This window comes from Sceloporus undulatus, chromosome 1 (assembly GCF_019175285.1).
Source record: "Sceloporus undulatus isolate JIND9_A2432 ecotype Alabama chromosome 1, SceUnd_v1.1, whole genome shotgun sequence".
NCBI lineage: Eukaryota > Metazoa > Chordata > Lepidosauria > Squamata > Phrynosomatidae > Sceloporus > Sceloporus undulatus.
This window is the reverse complement of record NC_056522.1, coordinates 137,811,086-137,832,851: the sequence shown is the minus strand read 5'-3', so window position 1 is coordinate 137,832,851 and position 21,766 is coordinate 137,811,086. Positions and strand designations below refer to the sequence as shown.

At 40.2% G+C, this 21,766-nt stretch overlaps 1 protein-coding gene across 2 annotated transcripts in view; it reads right to left on the bottom strand.

Annotated features, from left to right (window-relative positions):
• DLGAP2 (DLG associated protein 2) overlaps nucleotides 1–21,766 on the bottom strand; it is a 587,254-nt gene that overhangs the window by 397,622 nt on the left and 167,866 nt on the right. The window contains exon 1 of one of the 2 annotated variants that reach the window (XM_042444842.1): nucleotides 5,812–5,872. The exons of the other annotated variant lie outside the window; for it this stretch is intronic. The gene's annotated coding sequence lies outside the window, so the exon portion shown is untranslated. Of the gene's footprint in view, nucleotides 1–5,811; nucleotides 5,873–21,766 lie in introns of those variants that run through there. 2 annotated transcript variants of the gene reach the window in all.

Here is a 21,766-nt window from a genome sequence, read left to right as displayed (position 1 = left end):
AGGTGAAATCTAGCAAAAGCAGAATCCGTATTCCTATGACTAATGAACATGGTAGGCTGAGCTTATGGTGGAATAAAGTAAGGCCGGAGTCCTGTTAGACCACTACAGTGGCATAAAAATAGTTATACAAAAGTTTGTGCTTTTTAAAGGCCATATAAGTCTGGTCACTAGTGTAGCCAATCATTCTGCAACTACTCCACTTTTGACTTTTGGTGAGTGTGGCACTATTTGATCATTGAGCAATGCATGATCTCAAGAACATAGAAACCACAACCAAATCATCTAGACAACTATGGCGGGTTACACACCGCCAAAAATACATATTCCATACATATTAGGGTTAGGAAGGGGCGGTGCTTCCGCACCCCCCTAACCCTAGTACGTATGGAATACGTACAATATGGCAGCGCTCCTTCCACATGGGGGCCGCCATATTGATGTAACGGACGCTCTGCGTCCGCACGTGGCGCACCGGAAGTGACACCGCGAGTGCGCCCTTTGGCACTTGTGGCGCCTCTTCCAGGGCCCGAGAAGGAGCACGATTTCCGCACTCCTTCTCCGTTTAAAGGCTGTATCTCCCGGACGCTGCAAGCGGCGGCGGAGCCAGACCGCCGCATTTCGGCAGTCTATAACCCGCCACAGGAACCCATCATAACTCACCAGTACAATCAATTTATGGTATACTAAAAGTATATATTGGCGTAACTGTCCAGTGAAATTGGGTGTGATAGCAGTTCCTACAACTTTGCCCACCAAGTTGGCTCAACAGAGCTTGTGGTGTCATCTACTGAGCTGTTATGACTTCTCAAGCATGTGTACGACTCATACCAGCATGGGGCCTTGCGCAAATTCTATGAGCTGCCAAGGACTCCACTTACAGCTATTCTAATAAGCAAAGCAAGCAAAGGTAGAGCCAGGGCACTGGCAGGTGCTTACGGGATCCTTTGCTCTTGGACTGTCCATCTCCTGCAAGGGATCTTAGGATTTGTAGTTCTAGTCCCACTCAAAAGCAAGTAAAAAAACTCAATTGAAAGTTTGGGAATGTCAGCTTCTGTCTGCATCCATTATCTTCCTCTCTCTGCAAGGAACGTTTCTGTTACTCAGAAGTAGCAGTTCACAATTTATGTGCCTTCAGATCTTTGAAGCATCTGAGGTGAATGCCCATTATTCAAGTTTTAAGAAAGTTTAATTGGAATGTTCACCAAAGGTCAACTTTCAAGGTGAACGGCAAGGTGCTAACTGTGCATACATCATAGATAAGAGATGATGTGCCAACATGCGCTTCATTATCTCCCAAACAGTAGGATTTGAAATTATGTGCTAGCAATAAGCTGAAATAACTCCTCCTTTAGTGAATGGGTGTGGGCCATGCAGTTCAAGCTGCCAACTTTCATCGTCACAATATCAATTTTACTCAGAGGCTATGGCAACTGGCCAGAATTACCAACTTTTGTGCAACAATATGGCAGCGACTCATTCCAATTTTGTTACGCTTTGTTTTGTTTTAAAGGCTCAGGCTTTTCTGGTTGATTGGCAAGCCTAAAAGGGAATCACCCAGCCTATCGGCAGTTTATCAGTTTTAGAGACAGTAGTACTGTATGGAACTTAAGGTCACCATTTTAAGTTTTCATGTTGCACAGAAAAAAAATCATACAAAGAATTTGCATGTAACTCTACTGAGAGAAGGGGAGATGACCTTTGATTTACATGCTTGACAGACAGCTTGAAAAGTTTTACCAATTGTTGCCAATGCCCTGAAAATACCCTAGCAATATTGATTACTTACAAAAACCAACTATGAACAATGTCTATTTCTTACTAGATCAGTTACTGTTCAGGTTGTCAACCCCAACTTTGTACATAGCATATCATCTGAATTGAAAATAACAGACATATTTCCAGTAACTCTACCGATACCCTAAATGACCAATGTGCTTCTTGTATATTTAACAGGAACTGATGTAATACCAAAGCTGCAATGCTAAGCATTCTTACTTGACAGTGAGATTTACATCTGAATTACAGTGCTGACGATCATGCTGTACTTCAATTTATGACGGTTATTTAGCCATACAGAAGGCTGAATAGGTGCTCTAAATTTTACATTTAAGCTTTTGCATTTAAGCTTTTGCATGTTTGTATAGAAGGTTTTGTAACAAAACTATATTGCACTCTCCTTTACTGTTCACAACTAAACAAATGCAAATATTTGTGGTTCTGTTTGTTCAGTGCTGCAAAATGAAAAGGAAAAGCATTTTGTTGAGAGTGACAATCCTATGTGCATATGGGACAGACAGCTAGACTGCAGTCCTATGCACACCTTTAAAATCCATTAAAGTCATTGTGATTTCACTAGGGGTCCAGTGGTGTTTCTCAGACAGCATGCAAAAGATGGGTGGCGCACCATTTAGCTGCATTCCCTGCATGAAGACACATACCGTCTTACAACTCCACTTCTGCAAACCAACTTCTAGCTAATACTCACAAGCACAATACAATTACAACAGTTTTATGCTGATGGGTGTTGCTGGCCAGTCTCTCTTTTCAGCAAGGAGAATACATTGCTCATTGTCAAATAGAATACATTGCCATCATATTTTGTGTTCACCTATATATTTCCAATTATACAAAAATGCTTCCAATTTTTATATTATTTTTAATGAATATTTATCAAGGTAAATCCATACTTCCCATAATAATTTCCCCAATGTTTTATACACCTTTGGATTACTTCAATTATTTGAAAAGTGTCTGCTCTTTCATCTCAATTTCAGGCACAAAATGTAAGTCGAGGGCGGTAGGACACTGCCTCATTCCAAGTGAGGCCATTGATCCATATAGGTCAGTACTGCTTACAGTGCAGATGGACTAGCAGCAGTTCTCCATGGTTTCAGGCTTTCCCACCTCAACTTGGAGACGTCAATGATCCAATGTGGTAATTTTGCATTTAATGTAAGTGTTCTATCACACGAATGCTTTATAGCCATTCTCTAAAGTACTTATTATGCACCAGCATTTCTGAACCACCATCAGATTAGAGGTGAAGTGCTCAATTTACAGTTCCATTCTATTAATATTGTTGATACCATGGATAGATTGAATATAAATTCATCACCCATAACATACCATGGAAAAATATATCCATAGTCTAACTCTATGTAGGCAATTTTGGGTTCACTGATATCAGCAGAATTAACTACATCTAACCTAACTGCAGATGGGATCAGGTTATAAAATAATGTTATCATTATTATTCTATAAAATCTTAACTCTCTATTCCATGTAGTCCTGTGGCTTCTTCATTTATAAGATACCAAGAGATGGCATTCTGTCTGAAAGTATTATCATTCCAATTTAAACAGATTAATCAAACTGGAGTCAAACCTGTTTTCACATGAGAGAAATATGTCTCCAATTAGAAACTAAATTTTCAGACATGACATTTGTATTTAACATTGCACTGGGTGCAAAATGCTTTGAATATATTAAAGATTCAAGGATCTTTTCCTGCAAATAGATGCAAGTTTCTGAAAATCTGGGCAGTGTGTGTTTGGATTTTTATATCATGCCTATTAAATAAGCCCATATTGGCATATGAAACAGTATTTCATATGATTTGTAATGGGTTTGGAAGATGAAAAAATTGCCACTCCTGTATCCTAGCATCTCATATATTAACTCTGTCCTCCTTCTCCATGTTAAATCAACAGCATACTTTGAAGTGTGTGATTTTCATTGGACTAGACTATTTAAGTACTGTTGGCAGTTGACTGGGAGAGGAAAAAGCCTAAAAATTTTGTCTGAAGGCTAATTAATGCAAATCAGATTATAGTTAAAATTCAATCAGACAGAGTACATAAAATGCTGCATGTCACAATTACAGTAGTGAAAAATATAAGGAATACAGTGCCTGAATAAAATCTTATCCTTTGTACCTATAGTTTCCACATAGATAAACTTAAGTAAATACAACCAAAGGTGTGTTATTTCCCATATTTGGAATAACTTCTTAAGTGTATTAAGGAGATATACTGCATACATTTTTAAAATAAGTATTTCAAACCAGCTTTGCTCAGAAAGTAAAAGGCTAAATGACCAATAACAGATATCTGTTTAACGTACTGATCAGCAAAAGTAATTTGGTTTGCCTTCCAGCTTTTTGAGGAACAGTATAATGCCATGCAAAATTGGCTGCTCTCAGTACCAACTGTTTGCATATAGATGTTCTGTAAACTACTTATAGCCAGCTAGTCAGAGCTGAAGGACTTTACATGCATTCTTCTGTCTGATATATGATCTTATCTGATCACTTGTTGCTGAACAAAGAACATGTAGGCTACACCATATGGATAGAAAGCAAGCTGTCTATGGATCCTATGGACACGCTACCTACAGTAGGGATGAGTGGAGGAAGGATGTCGCATTGATTAAAAATGTGGATACAAATTATGTCTGCTAATATTCCTAGACCTTCCTTCAAATGTCATATGATACATGGAAAGGTCTAAGTACAAGTGACAATGATGATGCCTTCTTCTTGGGGGAAAGGAAAAAGGTGACAAAATGAACTGGTTACTTTACATAGTCACCAAATAGTTCACTAAGAGTCTACTACTGAATGAATAATTTTGTTGTATTTGTGTGTCATTGCCTAAAATCACTTACCCTTGAAAATCACATTGCATACAGAAGGCAGGAATCTAATGCCTGTTCATATGCATGCTTTTCAAGCCTTCCCTGTCACTAACAGAGAGTTGTTGCAAACTTGCCCATTGCAATAAAGAACATCAGAGGTGAACCTTAGTTTTGTCTTGTCTGTTTTATAAAAGGACAATGAATAGTTTGTTTTTTTTAAAAAAGACCAGTAAACTAGTGATACAAAAGACCCCTCCACTGTACTCTTTCTCAAGCAATTCTTGCACAGTATGACATCCCCTTTATAATTCATGAAGTAGCAACCTCATTATTAGTGGAATTTCAGCCATTGTCAAAATCACAGTGCTAGCATTCTTTAGACAAAATCTATTGTGGCATCATTGCAATACAACAGTAGCAACTCACTCTATCACCACCCACTTCTTACACACACACACACACACACCTTTCATTTATGGTATTTAATGCATTTGATCAGACGTATCATCACCTGCACCCTGCATTATGGGGTCATTATCGTCATCCTCTGCATCCTGCATTACAAAGAAGAATGGTTTTCATTTCATTTTGTCAGGTGCAGCTTTCAAAACTACTGCCTCCACTTCCACTGAAAGGGAATGCAGATAAAGGTCCCCATTTTTATTAAAAAGAATACCAAAAACCAGCAACGCCTACGGTACAGACTTTCTGTAAAAGAAGTGTACATCTTAGCATGAGTTCTCACTTACGAATTACATATTACATAGGCTGAACTTGTCCCTTTCCCTTTCCCCCATCCCACATCACCTGTTAAGTTCGGTACTTTTTCTTAATATGTGTCTTGCTCCAATCTGTTCCTGCGGACAAGAGATGCCAAGCAATTCAGGAAGATTGAAATAATTGTAAAATCCATTGCATTTTACTTGAAGACAGGAGGGCTCTTTGCTTGCAGGGAGGAAGGGGAAAACATGGTGCAAAGTACTGGGGGAGGGGGAGAGAGAAAGAGAGAGAGAGAAGCTGTTGCAAATTAACGAGAGAAGGGCTAATTAAGTTGGTACCCCTCTACTTGAGACACACACACACACACACACACAGCATCCTTGTGTCACAGCATAGCATAGAATGAAAGTATACACAGGAGGCAAGAGAGTAAGAATTGAGTCATCTCTGACTTACCGTATTCAAGCCTCTTGCTGTACTGCAGGCAGCATCCAGGCACAGAGCATGAAGCCTCACACAGATCGGGAAAAATATGCAATCAATGAAGGATTCAGATTCATGGTTTTTTAAAAAACAGAAAGAGAAAGATACCAAGGCCAGAGAGACTGAACTATGTATCCTAGGAAGAACCTGGTGAGTCCCAGCTTTGCCTAGCCTGCTACACAGCTCTGCAAAACATCTACACTGCAGCAGTGTGGCAAGCATAGGATTGCAATGCATGTCCCATATATTCAAGCACAAGAGAAAACATGGTCTGGAGCTTATTCCATGTGGATAAGGGTGTTTTTTTCCTTTTTGTTTTTTTGCTCAGGCAAAAAAAGAGGCAAGGAGAGTGGTTTCTCCCCACATAATCAAATCACCAGGGGTAGGTGGGGTGGGGGAGATGATCTGTCTTGATGACTGTGGAGCATTATTCCCCAGGATATCAATTACATAAACCAGGTGCCTCTGCCTCCTGTTTTCCAGATAAATGCCTGTAATCTCATTTCACAAATGATCCCTATGTAGAGAGGAGCCACCTATTGTGATGATATCATTTGCTCTAGTCTCCATAAATGGGCAACTTCCTACACAACGTCATGGCCACTGACGAAACAAATCTTTATAATATTTGAGTGGGCAAGGGTGGGGGTGGGGGGTGGATGGGGCCCCATCCATTTAGAGCAGCAGCAACAGCTTCTTCGAGTGCTGTGTAGCCATGAATCTGACATCGTTCACTGAAGAGCTGCAAATGAACAACGAGTCCCGAGAAAACTGCCTGGCACTGTTCAGGAGAGGAGAAGAGAAGTTGTGTTCTAGTTAGAGATGCTAGGAAGATACCTATCATCCAACCCCATAAACTGACATCTTTGCAGTTGTTCTGCATTTCAGAAAGCTCTGGGCAACAACTAGGCTAAAAGAAGTCCATCCACACATGGGAGCTATAGTGCTTCCATCCAGCAAAAGAGCAACATTCTATCTGTTTTACCCATCTCACCACTGACAAGAAAACCCAAAAGCTTCTGCATGTAGTAAAAATGTGCACTTGCTGTGTGTGCTCTTTTTTTTAATGTTTTATGGATTCAAATTACAAGAAAAGAGATTCCATCTTAACAGCAGAAAGAACTTCTTTGCTGTAAGAGGTGTTCAGCAGTGGAATGGTCTGATTCGGGGGTAGGGGTGAACTCTCCATCTTTGGAATTTTTTAAACAGAGGTTAGACAGACATCTTTCAGGGGTGCTTTAATTGTACCTACTTGCATGGCAGGGGCCAGAGTGGATGATGAACACTGATGTACTTGTTCAGACATCCTACAATATTGGTAGCTTGGTTGATGGGGTGAGTTTCACATGGTCTAGACTTGGTTTGTTGGTTTTATCATAACTTCAGTGCCAAGAAAGACACTGTTTTGTAAGTATTCTCATGGTGAAAGCAACACATCCTTGAGCCAATATTGCACGGCTGAATCTATTGTCCATTCTGTCCTCTCCAAATCTTTTGCAAAAGCAAAGGTAGTCTTGAGTGGGTGGTTAAGATGTGGGTTCAGATTCAGGTTGCATGCATTACTTATTTATTTTGTCCAAATAAAACACAGGGGAAATATCCCCTTCCCATGACCTACCTCTGACAATATCATCTTTTGTGCCTTTTCCTCTCCCACTGTCCCTGATTTGTTGTTGTGTGGGTTAAGAAACTGTTTCTTATGGGTCCAACCTAAGATATTTGCTCCTTGTTGCAAATGGTTCCTCCAACTTTTGCTTCACCCAAGTCAGAGTGCACACTGACACCCAATGCCAGCCAAGTGATTTTGGCAATGGAAACAGAACTTCCCAGAAACACCGCTCCTCTAACCTGGCCATAAAAACAGACTGGCACCAATAATAATAATAATAATAATAATAATAATAATAATAATAATAATAATAATAATAATAATAATAATAATTACTATTATTATTATTATTATTATTATTTTATTTTTATTATTTCCTGACTCTCAGCATACTTGGGATGGTCTCCCTAATGATAAGGCTGGCTCTGGTATTTAAAGTTTCAGTAATTTTGCTTCAGTTTTTCCTGTAGCTGGATTCAAAAGCTTAGATAGCAGGTATGAATGGTACTGAAGTACTGCCAACCAAACATAAAAGCGAATTCACAGTCTCACTCATGTCTATTGTTTGAAGGCTGCAACACCAGGTGATAATAATGCTAGGTTGATAAATGGACAAACAGTTGATCCAGGACCTGATTTTGGATAAGTATGCCAACCTGGCTTATTTTACAGAAACCTGGTTCTGGCAGGATGAAGGTGAGGAGTTTAACCTCTTCCAGTTTTGTCCACCTGACTTCTCTATGGAGCAGCAAGCAAAGTCTGAGGGACAAGGAGGTAGAGTTGTGGTGCTCCATTGGGATTCCATCTCCCTCACCAGGTAACCCGTACCACAGTCTGTTAGGTTTGATTGTGTGTACTTAAATGTGAGTGGGTGGGACAAAATAGGGATTTGGTTGGTGTACCACCCACCTCACTGCTCATGAAGCTCACTTCTTGAGCTGGCTGAGTTGGTCTTGGCAGTGGTGTTAGAATCCCTTCAGTTTTGGGGGACTTCAATATCCATGCCGAAACCTCTCTATTGGGAGCAGCTCAGGACTTCATATCCTCCATAACCATGGGTCTGTCCTAAGTAGAATCTAGTGCCAACAAATGTTGCACTTGGGATCTAGAATTCTGTCCAAGGTAGGATGATGAAGGAATTGTCTATATAAATTTTATAGTCATGCACAACTCACTATCTGTTGGGTTTTAGATTTTCTGGAATTCAGAGTCTCTGCAGATGGCCTACCCCAGGAAGCTTATGGATCCAAACAGATTCCTGGTGTCTCTTGGGGTGTTTCCTGTTGCCTCAGCAGGTGATTCTGCCAAAAGCCTGGTTGATCTGTGGAATAGAGAAATTGCCAGGGCATTGGAAATGATTGCATCTAAACATCCTCTCCCATGGAGTGGAGCCAAGTGAGCACCCTGGTTCACTAGTGAGCTGCCAGTGATGAAACAAGTGGGACAAGAGCGATGATGTTGGAAAACTGTAGGTCCAATCAAAACACAGGCTAAGGCTCATTAGAAAGTTATGCTGCGGCAGTGAATAAATCCTTATTTCCTGCCGCCATTGCATCTGCACAGTGCCATTCAATGGAGCTGTCTCAGTGATCAAGGGCCTTTTACACTCTGCCCCACAAGAGCAGTATGGAAATCACTAAGTAGCCTGCTGTGAATAATTTGCTCTGCAATTTGTAAATCAAATCACTTGGATCTGCTCTGACTTGGACGTTGTATTTGATACAGCTCTGGTGGATGTAACCTTGGCATCTACCCGCCCTGTGTCACTGGACATGAGGATGTTGAGAAGAAGAGGTGAGAGTCGCCATATGCATATGGGACTCATGGCCTCCCAGGCCTATTAAAAAAAAACTAGAGGGAGACTGGCTGATTGGGTAGAGGGAGTGGTCAGTGCCTTGCTACAGCAAGGCAGGCTTATATTATGCCTAAAAGAGGCTGTGGTGAGGCCACTATAATTCTTCCTGCAATCCACCATATTGGAGAAACTGTCATCCAGTCTCCAAAATCCCTTTGTTGTGCAAGGTTCTAGAATGTGTGGTAGTCTCCCAGTTCCAGGGGTACCTGGAGGGCATAGTTTATCTAGATCCATTTCAATCTGACTTCAGTCCTGGCTATGAGACAGAGGCAGCTTTGATTGCCTTAGCAGATGACCTATACAGTGAATTGGGCAGGGGAAATAAGTCCCTGTTGGTTCCTCTTGACCTCTTACTGGTAATGCTAAATAAGATACATTTGATGAGCAATGGTGTGCTTTTGGGGGAGGGGGCTAGAAAATAACCAACCTATGTTCTAACAGGATGTTAAGAGCCAATTCCCTGACCCCTTCTAGGGCTTGCGGCAAAAGAGTGTGATTGATAGGTTTGTTCAAACTTTCACACAGCCATTGCTTCCAGCTGCAGTGGTTGTCATGGGAGGTACAGAGGTGACAGTTTTCCACACTTTAAGCTTTCAGTCACGATTAGAGATGAACACATCCATTTCATGTCTGGCCTGTGTCCCATTCACATGTCCTCACTCCTAGGTCTATTCCATCACATTTCTGCATTAATCTGCAGTTACTGTTGTTACCTTTGTTGCTATTTTAATTTGCAAAGAAATTTGCATACAAATGCATATTTAAATAAGTATTTATTTATTTATTTTTTTGCAAAAGGTGCATTTCAAGGGGGTGGGTTTGGAGTAAAGACCTATATCTGAACACTCAGGAGATCCAAAGACCAGTGGAAAACTAGGTTCCAATCTGTAAATCAGCCATGGAGGCAGAGATCACAAAGATCAAGTTCCACAAACATCTCTAGGCATGGGTTGCACATTTAAGGGATAGAGCTCACAAACAATCCCAGCCAGCTTCACACCCAAGAAAGCAGGAACCCTTATAGATATATACTAGGAATGGTCAAAGTTAAGCCCATGGATCACATGCTGTCCCAAGCCCTTGCTTGTACCCTGCATATCTTCCAACTGTCCTAATTTGGCAGGGACAGTCCCACTTTTTCAGCAGTTTTTAATAATAATAAATAATAATAATGACACTCTCCATCAAGGACTGTGTTCACAGTCTGGGGGTGCTCCTTGACTCGTCGCTCCTGATGTCGAACCAGGTAAATGCGACAGTCAGGAGCACCTGTTATCAGCTTCGGCTGATACGCCAGCTGAGCCCTTTTCTGGAAGTATGGGATCTTGAGACTGTTGTGCACGCACTGGTAACCTCACGTCTAGACTTCTGTAATGCGCTCTACATGGGGCTACCCTCGTGCTTGGTCTGGAAACTGCAACTAGTACAGAATATGGCAGCCAGAGTAATTTCTGGAACATCCAGGAGAGACCATATTACCCCAGTTCTAAAGTCCCTCTACTGGCTGCCCATTAGCTTCTGGACCCAGTACAAGGTGTTGGTTATCACATTTAAAGCCCTAAATGGCTTGGGTCCAAACTATCTCTGGAACCGCCTTCTCCCCTATAATCCTCCCCACGCACTCCGCTCCTCTGGGAGAGGCCTACTTCAGCCACAAAAATCTAGGCTCTTGGCTACCTCCCAGAGGGCATTTTCCATCGTCGCCCCCAGACTGTGGAACAGCCTGCCGGATGAGATCCGTCTACTTACATCCTTAGACAGCTTTAAAAAGGCTGTTAAGATGGATCTCTTCCGGCAGGCCTTCCCAGAATAGAGAACCCGGCCTCAGAAAAACGTCTGGGAATAAGATACTGCCACTCCCATTGATTGTTTGCTGAGTGATGTTGAGCTTCTGGTCAGTTTTTAACTTGTATGTTTTGTTTGTTTGTTTGTTTTTAAATTCTGCATTGGATTTAATACTTTTTTAAGGAGGGGAGGGCACCAGGGATTTTATATGTGCTGTATTTTTAACTTTGTTAGCTGCCCCGATTGTTCTCAGAGGGGCGGGATACAAATAAAAATTTATTATTATTATTATTATTATTATTATTATTATTATTATTATATTTATTTATATTCTGCCTTTTCCTGGAGGAATGAAGGAGGATTACAATAGAAATGATAATAAAACAATTAACAATATTACAACCTAGAATAAAAATACAAAATATAAAAAATAGTCACATTATACTGTCCCCATACAACCCCCACCATTACATAATAATAAAACACAATAACAGTTACAATAGTTAAACCATTAAAACAATTTAAACAAACAAAATGAAATAGGACAGCTAAGGGCGGATGTGGCTATTCTTCTTTATCATCCTCCTCTCACCCAATCACCGCCCAGATTTAAATGTCCCTGTTTCCTTCTCCTCCTCCCACTTTCCCCCTTTGTCTTCAGCTGACCTTAAGTGATACAAACTGAGTTAAAATTGCAAAAGTACAGTGGACCCTTCCCATCTGGGACCCTGCATGGATGGGGAAAACTGTGGATCTTCCAGTTATTATTCAATGGGTGATTACATGTACACATCCACATCAGTGAAATATACTATAGATAATGGGGCGGGGGGGGGGGGATGACAACTAAATGTACTACAGTCAATTGGACACTCAGTACTGTGGTCAATGACCAAATTTATCAAGCAGAGTGCTTCTTGTGACACATTCATCCCTGTTCTTCATTGCTTCTGTCAGCACAGTGGACCACTGAAACTGGTCCAAAGGAGTTACTACCAGACCTTTCCTGAGGAAATCCTAACCACACTGGGCAACAGTTCTGTCACTAGGTTTGAGTGCTTATGTTAAGACTATGGAAAACCCATCCAGAGGTTTATTCTTCAGCAATCCACTACTTGGACAGTTCAGGTCCCATTGTTGACTGAGGACCAAAGATAATGAAGAAGCAGTTTAGGCCGTTAAGCACAAATGTTATTGGGTTATAAACCACTTTCTGTGGCATGCAAGTTAAAAACTTTGAGATGTGCCATGAGGGAAGGAGATAAATTAGTCATTTCCACTACCTTTTCACCGAGAGCTTAGAAAAAATATATTTTTGCACTAAGACACCTAACAATCCCTCAGGAACACATTGTGCCATCTAGCATGGGAATGGCTGATCCCATGAGTCAAGGCTGTCCATATCTTGAAGCTTCGTCTGCCCACTGTAAAACATTTGTTCTCCATTTATTTTCAGGGTTATCATGACTACTAATCTGAGTCAGAGTTCAAGGTGTGGGTGGCTTGATCTTTTCTTGTTCTACTTCTTTTGGATCACATTTAGTGTCTTCAACCTATGTGAAATTAAATAATGGTGGTGCTGAAGGTCTACATTGTTCACTGCTAACTCCAAGAGGTTAATGGAAACACTTCATCCATTTGAGAAAAAAGGTGCTGCTCCTCTTTTAAGACACTCCTCAGAATTATTTGTTTTTAAATTTCTGTTCCAGAGAAGAGTTCAGAACAGAAGGCTGCCAGTTGCATCTTCAACAGTATCTACCATACACCCATAGATTCGTTGTTATGTGCCTTCATGATGTTTCCAATTAATTATGACCCTAAGGTGAACCTATCATGGGGTTTTCTTGGCAAGATTTGTTCAGAGGGGGTTTCCAACGCCTTCCCTCTGAGGCTGAGATAATGTTATGTGTCCTGGGTCACATAACATTCTTTCCATGGCCAAGTGAGGATTTGAACACTGTTCCCCCAGAGTTCTAGTCCAACTCCCACTTATGAATGCTGCCTATGCATAGCATGCACAGGTGGGAGTTCTGATGTATGTTAGGACTATGGGAAATCTCTATATGGGGCCCCTCCTCTACATATTACATATTACAGAGAGTGCTTTCATCTGAATACTGCCACCTTACAAAGAATGCTGCTAAGGCTGTGTATTTCAATTTGGTACCATACATAAAATTAAGAAACATATCTACAGATATGTAGATATCATAACCGAGATTATATTGAGACTATTATTACATTTGATTAAAAATTGCCATAGTAGGACTAGGGATTAGAGAAATAGCCAGGTGTGCCAGTCAGGACTGGCTCTTCCTCCTCTTTCCTGCTCACTTCTTTTCACTTGCAGCCAACATGTTCTTTTTATCACACTAGGAGAGATCTTGTGGGAAAACAGGAGTTAAACACAATTTAAAGTACATTTGAATTTAAACCAAACTTGCAAATTCAGTTAGTTTATCACACTAGGGGACTGCCCAAGTGAAATAACGCAACGTTAATCCAAACGCAAAGCAGAGAAAAATGGCACCTTTTTTATTTTGGGTGGTTCCAAAAGTAAAAAGCTGCCGGTTTTCTCTGCTTTGTGTTTGGATTAACATCACGTTACTTTACATTAACTGCGACATTGTGTAATAAACTTTGGGCATTTCTTGGGGGGTGTTTGTTTGTTTGTTTAAATCTTAACTCTTATTTTCCAGCAGAATCTCACTAGTGTGATAAGCTCCAAATAGTGGAGAGGCACTATATGTGTGGGTGATCCAATGGAAGATGAAACTACCTGGGACTCTGGTAAGAACAGCTGGCCTTAGAACCTCAAGGTTATGAGGGCTCCATCACTGATACATATTATTTTAGCCTGGTCATTCATTTCTGGAGCCAACAAAGAGGAGACAAGCTCTACATGATAAAAGATGGTCAACTATAGTTTTTTGTGGGTTTTTCGGGTTATGTGGCCATGTTCTAGAAGAGTTTATTCCTGACGTTTCGCCAGCACCTGTGGCTGGCATCTTCAGAGATGGTCAACTGTTTATTAGTGTTTAAAAAGCCCAACATGTTTCAACCATCCTAGCAATAGCAGTCTTCCTCAGGAGCTGAAAACAAATATAAATACACTTGGGATATAATATATAAAAAGATAGGACAATACTTATTGAGCGGTGATACAAAAAATATTCATATAGTTGTAAACAAAGTTATATTAATCTAATTCTATATGGATATAAAGTCTTACCCCCTGTGTCTGTGGGGAATACATTCCCAGACTTACAGTGGATAGCAAGAAATAATGATAACGCTGAACACTGTATTTCTGCCAGAGGTTGACCACAGAGTCACACTGGAGTACCTCCAGATGCTAGAGAGACCTTTTTTTCCATGTGTGGGTAAGTGACACTACAGCTACTGATCCTGCATATATGGAGGTCAGGCTTACTACAACAAGAATTAACTCATCACTTTGCCAAGTGCATACATCCAGTTGTAGTCACTGGCAGATCTGATATCAGTGAGTGGGTAAGTTCACTCCAAGTTATAGTCCAGACTTAAAATAGCTATCTAGTTTGCTGAAATCTATACACAAAATACGTTCAAGCACCTTGTTTAGGTCCTTTAAAGGTTAGGCTAAATCCCAGAGTGGATTTGCCAGTCCACTGACATTGAAAACACAACCCCTCAGTAAAATTGAGCAGAAAACAATCCTCTAGTTCTGTTTGAGACATCTACACATCCAAACAACCCGTGATGTCAATCTATTTGAGAGCCACATTACTATTATGATTTTTTTTTAAAAAAGGACAGCAGGAAAATAAACACTCTTATCCTTTACAGACTCTGTAAAACATCCATGCATATGCTGAGTGTTCTGACTTTTTTCTTTTAGTCAGAAGAGAACTGAAAACTGGTGATTTGTTAAAGGTGAAACCAGTTGATCCCTTTCACCTGTTTCCTTAGTTGCATGCAAATACTACAAATATATCAACAGTTCTCCACTGGTCTTTTAATCACAAACAACATACAATTGTCAGGTTCTCCTGAGATCTTATATCATAGGGGCAAAGCAAACCAGTGGCTAGGAGCGGTTCAGGGCTGCTGGCAAGAGCAGTTTTTATTGCTCCTTTTGCTGGCTGCTTTATGTTGCCTCAGAGCAGCTTTCAACTATGTCAAGGGAGTCATGTAAATGCCATGCCTCTGAAGTGTCTGGAAGCCACTCTATTTGGCCCATCTGTTTCGGACCTGAGTTAGTACACAAAAAAATCCCTCAGTAATATCACCACCATACCATTATCACCATCAGCTCCATTACTGCTACTGCTTTAGATCAATTTCATACGAATGCAATACTGTACTATCTATACACTGTTGTTGTTGTGTGCCTTCAAGTTGTTTCCGACTTATGGCAACCCTATCACAAGGTTTTCTGGGACATCTATATTATATTTATTATTTATTTATTTAATATCTCACCTTTCTCCCAGCATGGGATCCAAGGTAGCATTCAACATTTTAAAGACAAACACAATTAAATACATAAAATTTCTATTAAAAAGAACAAGTTAAAATGGTTTTAAAATAGCATTAAAACATTTTTTAAAAATACGGGGGTAGTTTTCAGGGACAACTTCCAAACATCTAGTCGTAATTACTTTAGTTGCTCTTTTACCTCATTTATCTTCCCAATGTCCTTGTTGGGACCTTTGCAAATACATGTTACTCAGATGCATAAAACAATCTGAGGTTATTTTCCTTTCTAACTCCCTTCCCCCCCACACACAAAATTCAATAATCTAACAATTAACAGCAAACTGCAGTGACTGGTGTTTTGTTCAGAATATAAATATAACAATGGATGTTTCTGAAGACAATAAACTATAGAACAGTTTGAAACTACTGTTCTCCTATATGCAACAATATTGAACACAAAAGGAGGGAGAATGGAAGCAGGCTTTTCAATTTCATGCTCCATAAGAATTAATGGGCAAAAATAAAAGAAGAATCAATGTTCATAGAATAGAAAGTGGCTAAATCTGATGGGAATTCCCCACCAACTATTACATTCATATTAAAATAAGAATGCACAAAAATAATTAAAGTTTTCTGGGTTACAGCCAACTATGCACAATCTGACGTCCGCTTGCACGTCTTCTTTTCAGCTCTTCCTTGAGTCACCCCACATCTGCTCCAGAGCATCCCAAAATGCCTCAGAACAAATGTAAGAAGGCATGGGCAGAACAAGAGGGACATATTCTGCTAACATATGTCCTTCTGTTGGAGGAAGAAACTGGTTGGGTACTGTGTTTTGGCCTAAATCCTGCTATTTCTGACTAGAAAAGACCAATTGAATCAGTGTTGACTCATCATTCCCCAGTTCATTGAATGGGTCTTCTCTGACTGGAATTCCAGCTCCTCTCTGATCTGCAATTTTAAAAATTGTACTAGTTTTGGAGTTTTTAAAACTTCAGATAAATGAACAAGAATGAGTTGGAATTTGATTCTAATTCTGGTAAGTGAACACAGCAAGGGAGCCCAAACCTTCCTGTTATTGCCAAGGTTAACTTTCAGTAAATCTTCAGGGAATTGCTTTGTTCTCAAGAAACTATTTAACACCCAACGTTCAAGACAGTTTTGGGGCATGGTATAATTAGAAATCAAAGATTCTGCCAATCATTGTCTAAGTTTAGCTCATGATGGCACAGGCTCACATCAGGAATACTAGGATAGATTCTCCCCCTAATTCATCCTAAATGTATACTAAAGATAGGAAAACACTATACAGTATAACAGCAACCAGGCATTCACATTCAGAAAGAATGTAGGCTGGCATGCGTCAAAATTAAGGCAGCTGCTGAGTTCTTAGTAATGATTTAAGCCTATGCTAAGGTTATGGCTTCATGGGATCAAATTGTTAAAGTAGACATTGTGCAATTAATTATTAGTTTCATAGGAAAGGCGGTTGAAGTATTGTCCTTATAGGAAACCTGAGGAGCTGTAATACCTAAATTCAACTGCTAGTTCCAACTAGAGCAAGCCTATTGAACTAACAGATTTTACGTACCAGTAAGTGTTGCCTTGCTATCTGGTATTAATTCAATGGGTCTACAAAAGTCTACAATACAAGGGATGTGGTGGCTTAGTGGTTAAGATGCCAGTTCTGATGATCACAATGAGGAGGGAACAAGTTTGTTTTCTGCTGCTCCAGAGAACACGACCAGGAACAATGGATCCAAGCTGCAGGAAAAGAGATTCCACCTCAACATTAGGAGGAACTTCCTGGCAGTAAGGGCTGTTGGACAGTGGAACAAACTCCCTCAGAGAGTGGTGGAGTCTCCTTCTTTGGAAGTCTTTAAGCAGAGGCTGGATGGCCATCTGTTGGGGATGCTTCGATTTGGATTTCCTGCATGGCAGGGGTTGGACTGGATGGCCCTTGTGGTCTCTTCCACCTCTACGATTCTATGATTCTATTATTTGGATTTCTTGCATGGCAGGGGTTGGACTGGATGGCCCTTGCGGTCTCTTCTAACTCTCTTATTCTATGATTCTATGATTGGAAGGTTGGCAGTTTGAGGCCCAAGTGCCACATGATGGGTTGAGCTTCTGTCACTAGTCCCAGCTTCTGCCAACCAAGCAGTCTGAAAGCATGCAAATGCAAGTAGATAAATAGTTACCACTTTAGTGAGAAGGTAACAGTGTTTGGTACAGTCATGCCGGCCACATGACCACCAGAGCAGTCCTTGGATAACACTGCCTCTTTGGCTTAGTAACAATGATGAGCACCACCCCCTAAAGCTGGTTACAAGTAGACAGTCATGTCAAGGGACTACCTTTACTTTTACCTTTTTGCAATAGTTAGGACTCACAACTGTTTTTATGACCATATATTTTGGACCAGAACACCCAGAATTCCTGGCTGTTAACTGGTGTTATGGAAGTTAGAATCCCAAACAACTGGAGCCATGAGGTTGCTTGGCCTGATGTAAAAAGTAGGACATAAATTTTGCTTAAGCAATTAAATATATTGATAAGCATATCAAGGAACATACTAAATGAAAATTAAGAGATTATGTAATAGGAATTTCTCCCCCTAATCAGTGCATTTCAAACTATTTGGTGTAGGGAACCAGCAATTCCTCCTCTGCCCTCATTGTGTCCAGAACCAGTACCACCATATTTATGTTCATTGGCCAAAATGGTTTCTTTCTTTCTTGGAAACTTTCCAGGGACTGACAGCCAATGGCTTGGAGACTGGCAATATTATTTTGGTTAGTGCTGTTCTAAACGTTGGCTGTTGTTATAACTTCTCCTCTATTCCATAAGGAGCTACAGCTAATCAGCCACAACTAACCCTCCTTTCATGAGAAGCCACAATAAGCATGCAAATACACAACCCCCCTCCACAAAACCCCCTACAGATTGACATTCTTTGTTATGCTTTCAAACTGTATACTGCATGGAGGGGGGGATACATCAAAGAGAGCAAATCGAACTTTTGCTGTTTATCACCCTAGTCGGATGGCTACATAAGACTAAAACCGGCACTCAACACAAAATCTGAAACACAGCAATGGGATAATATACATCAACCTATTAAATGCTGAGTGGAAATCTTACATTGCTTTGTAACACTTTGCTTTGTAATTTACAACCCCAGAAATAAGGCTCACAGAGAGAATAATGAAGCAGACACAGCAATCTGCTAATAATTTCCTAATGGTTATAAATAGCAATGGAGTGAAATCCTCACAGAGAAATTTGTCTGGGTTTTGTCCAATGAAGGCCAAGACCTTTATTACTAGTCTGGAACCAACAATATATTGGACAGGCTGAAATAATGCATTACATGTTACTGGAAATGTTCAAAATCATCAGACTATGGGCTGTATAACCATCTAAAGATTCTTAATGCTACCTTCTGTCTTCATGAGGCCTAACACACTGCACTTCAGAAAATGATCAATGGTGGTCATCCAACTTCAGTCCTAGAGAATGAACAATGATTTATCTGTTTTTTAAAGTTGCAGCTGCAAATAGCTCTCACATCATGAGCTGGTGGCTTAAGAGGTGCCATCCAACAAGCTTTCAGCCTGTGGGCTGCTATCACAGGGCTCTGGCTAAAGAACAAATTGGCATGGAGACAGGTCAGAATAACACACAACCTTTGCCTCTTAGCAAAGGAATAATGGTGGCAATAACAATGATCACAATCCCTAGAATATGTTAAACATCATACCACAAAATTTGAAAGAAAAATGTCTTTTAAAGAAATGTATTCACTGAAGTGTTAAAAAAATTCATTCTCATTACTCATTACAAAGTGTATTCATTACTGTTTTGTTACCTCTCTAGGTAAATTTGATGAGAAGATGATCTAAGGTGCAAATTTTCTAACAAAATCCTGTGAAAGTTTGCATGAAAATATTAACTTTGGACGAGAATATATAACCCAACACAACACTGTTGAACAAGTTCCTACATTATGCTGGCGGAGTATAAAGGTGTGACTCCACTCCCTTCCTCATCTCCACATGCTTCACTTACACTACACTACACTACAGTTAGGTCACTCACATCTCACAGCCATTTAGTGGCTGGGGCAGATGTGGATGTGGTCAACCTTGGTCTGTGTTCCTGCAACCAAACATATGAGGACGGCATGGTCCTTCTGGGTTTCAGGAAGATGCCTACTGTGCTGTGTACCTGACTTCAGGAACACAGCTGCCTGGCTGTCTTTCTTTGCCCAAACTCAGCCACTAAATTGGTACAAGCAGGCAATTCATCCACAGAAAAGTAAGTGAAGAGTTCTGGGGGCAGATGAAGGTGTGGAATAGCGCGATATAGCATATCCAAAAAAGGGAGGGGGGGCATGCAAAGATATGACTTTCAGTTACCCATAGGTATGTCACAAACAGGATGTCAGACAAGATAACTTTAGTCCCATCCAATCCAATACTTCTGAAATGTAACTTCATAGCACCCTCTGTGCAAATCAGGGACTCATTATCTCATTACCCATAGTTGTATTACCTGCCACACAGTACATCCAACCTATGCTATAAAATTAAAATACCATCAGACAATAATCTTCACCACTCATTTGGCAAAAACCCAAACACCACGAATGTAAATACAACAGGACAAAGCTTCCTCTCCCTGTTCTAATAAATTAAAGGTATTCTAATAAATTAAAGGTAAATTAAAGGCAGCATGTAATGGAATCAAGCATGCTCTACATGATCAAACAAGCATGTTGTTGTTGTTTTACTTTTATTCTGTTTCTGTTTTTGAATGTATTCAGGCAAACCCTGGAAAATCTCAGGTGGAAAGCATCACACAAGAGCCAACTGTTAATGGTTTTCTCAAAGACCAAAAGAGTCATTATCTCATGGCCTCACCTTCTGCTGTCCTAGGAACCAAAGAGCACTATATTTAAATACCCATATGTGCTATGTCAACAACTTGCTGGAAGCAACAGCCAACTTTTGCCATTCAAAAGCTGGGAAAGCTGTGATTAATTTGTCCAATTGTTGTAGCTTTGAAAGAAAAAATAAATAGCATACTAATGAAAACATTTGACAAAGAAATGATCCTCTTTTAAGAGGCTGTTTCAACTAGTATGTGGAACAGTTTTGCATTTTAGAGCGTTCTCTCTCAAGTATAAAAACAGGCTTGAGAAAGCAGGGCACCACTTTGAAATTACACCCTCTTTATCAGATCTCTTTCAAAAGGTAACGGCCTTTTGCCACTCTTTTCTCACAGTCACGGCAGGCATTGGCTTTTGCAACACAGGGGCTAATGTAGATATGACACAGAGCCAGCATATGATTCCCAGAGTAAAGACCATCTTGTTCATTTTGTTGCCTTATGTGCAGGTGCTGTAACAGGACTCAAAATCTTCAAACAGAAAATGCATGACATACTGTATTCACACAAAGGCTATTATGTGATAAAATGTGTCCTTTTCAACCTGGCCTCAGTGTGCTATAGAGAGTACCCCAGATTCATTAAGAGACTCTCAATTTACAACTATAACCCCACTGATTCCCATGCATGCGCTGGCAGTCTTTGACACCTTTGATGGGGCAGCATTGTTGAAAAGGCCAATGTTCCTAACAAAGCAAAATTCACCACTATGGCTATGATGCCGTTGCCTTATGTAAAGGATCTTTTTCTGGATAAATTCACACAATCAATATATATATATATATTTAAAAGATTGTCAAAAAGCACTCATCAGAAAAAAAGCCAGTTCCAGCTTATGGAGAAACATGTTGCATACAAGAGCTGAAGTACATTGGCAAAGCTTATATATGCAAGGATCACTATGGTTACAGCCTACACTCGCAAAGCTTAAAATGAAATGCTTCAGTTTGAAAAGCATTGCCATCCGCCAAATGCCTCAAAATATTCAAACATTGGTGCTAAATTTTAAAGGTGAGGTAAGGCCTTTGATTTTAAGTCACTTATTTTCAAATTAAGCCTTTTGCAAAAGAAGGGAGGGGAGAGACCCAGCTACCTGTGTACTTATAGCACCAGCCTGTTTAAAGCTAAAAGACTGGCATTAGAAAGAATGATCACATAAACACTTCATTAGATGCAAATTTCAGCACTCAAGAGATGAACAGCTCCCAGTTCCTGTCAAATGTACAATCTGAAATCCAGGAAACATTTCAGTTCTTAATTCTGAA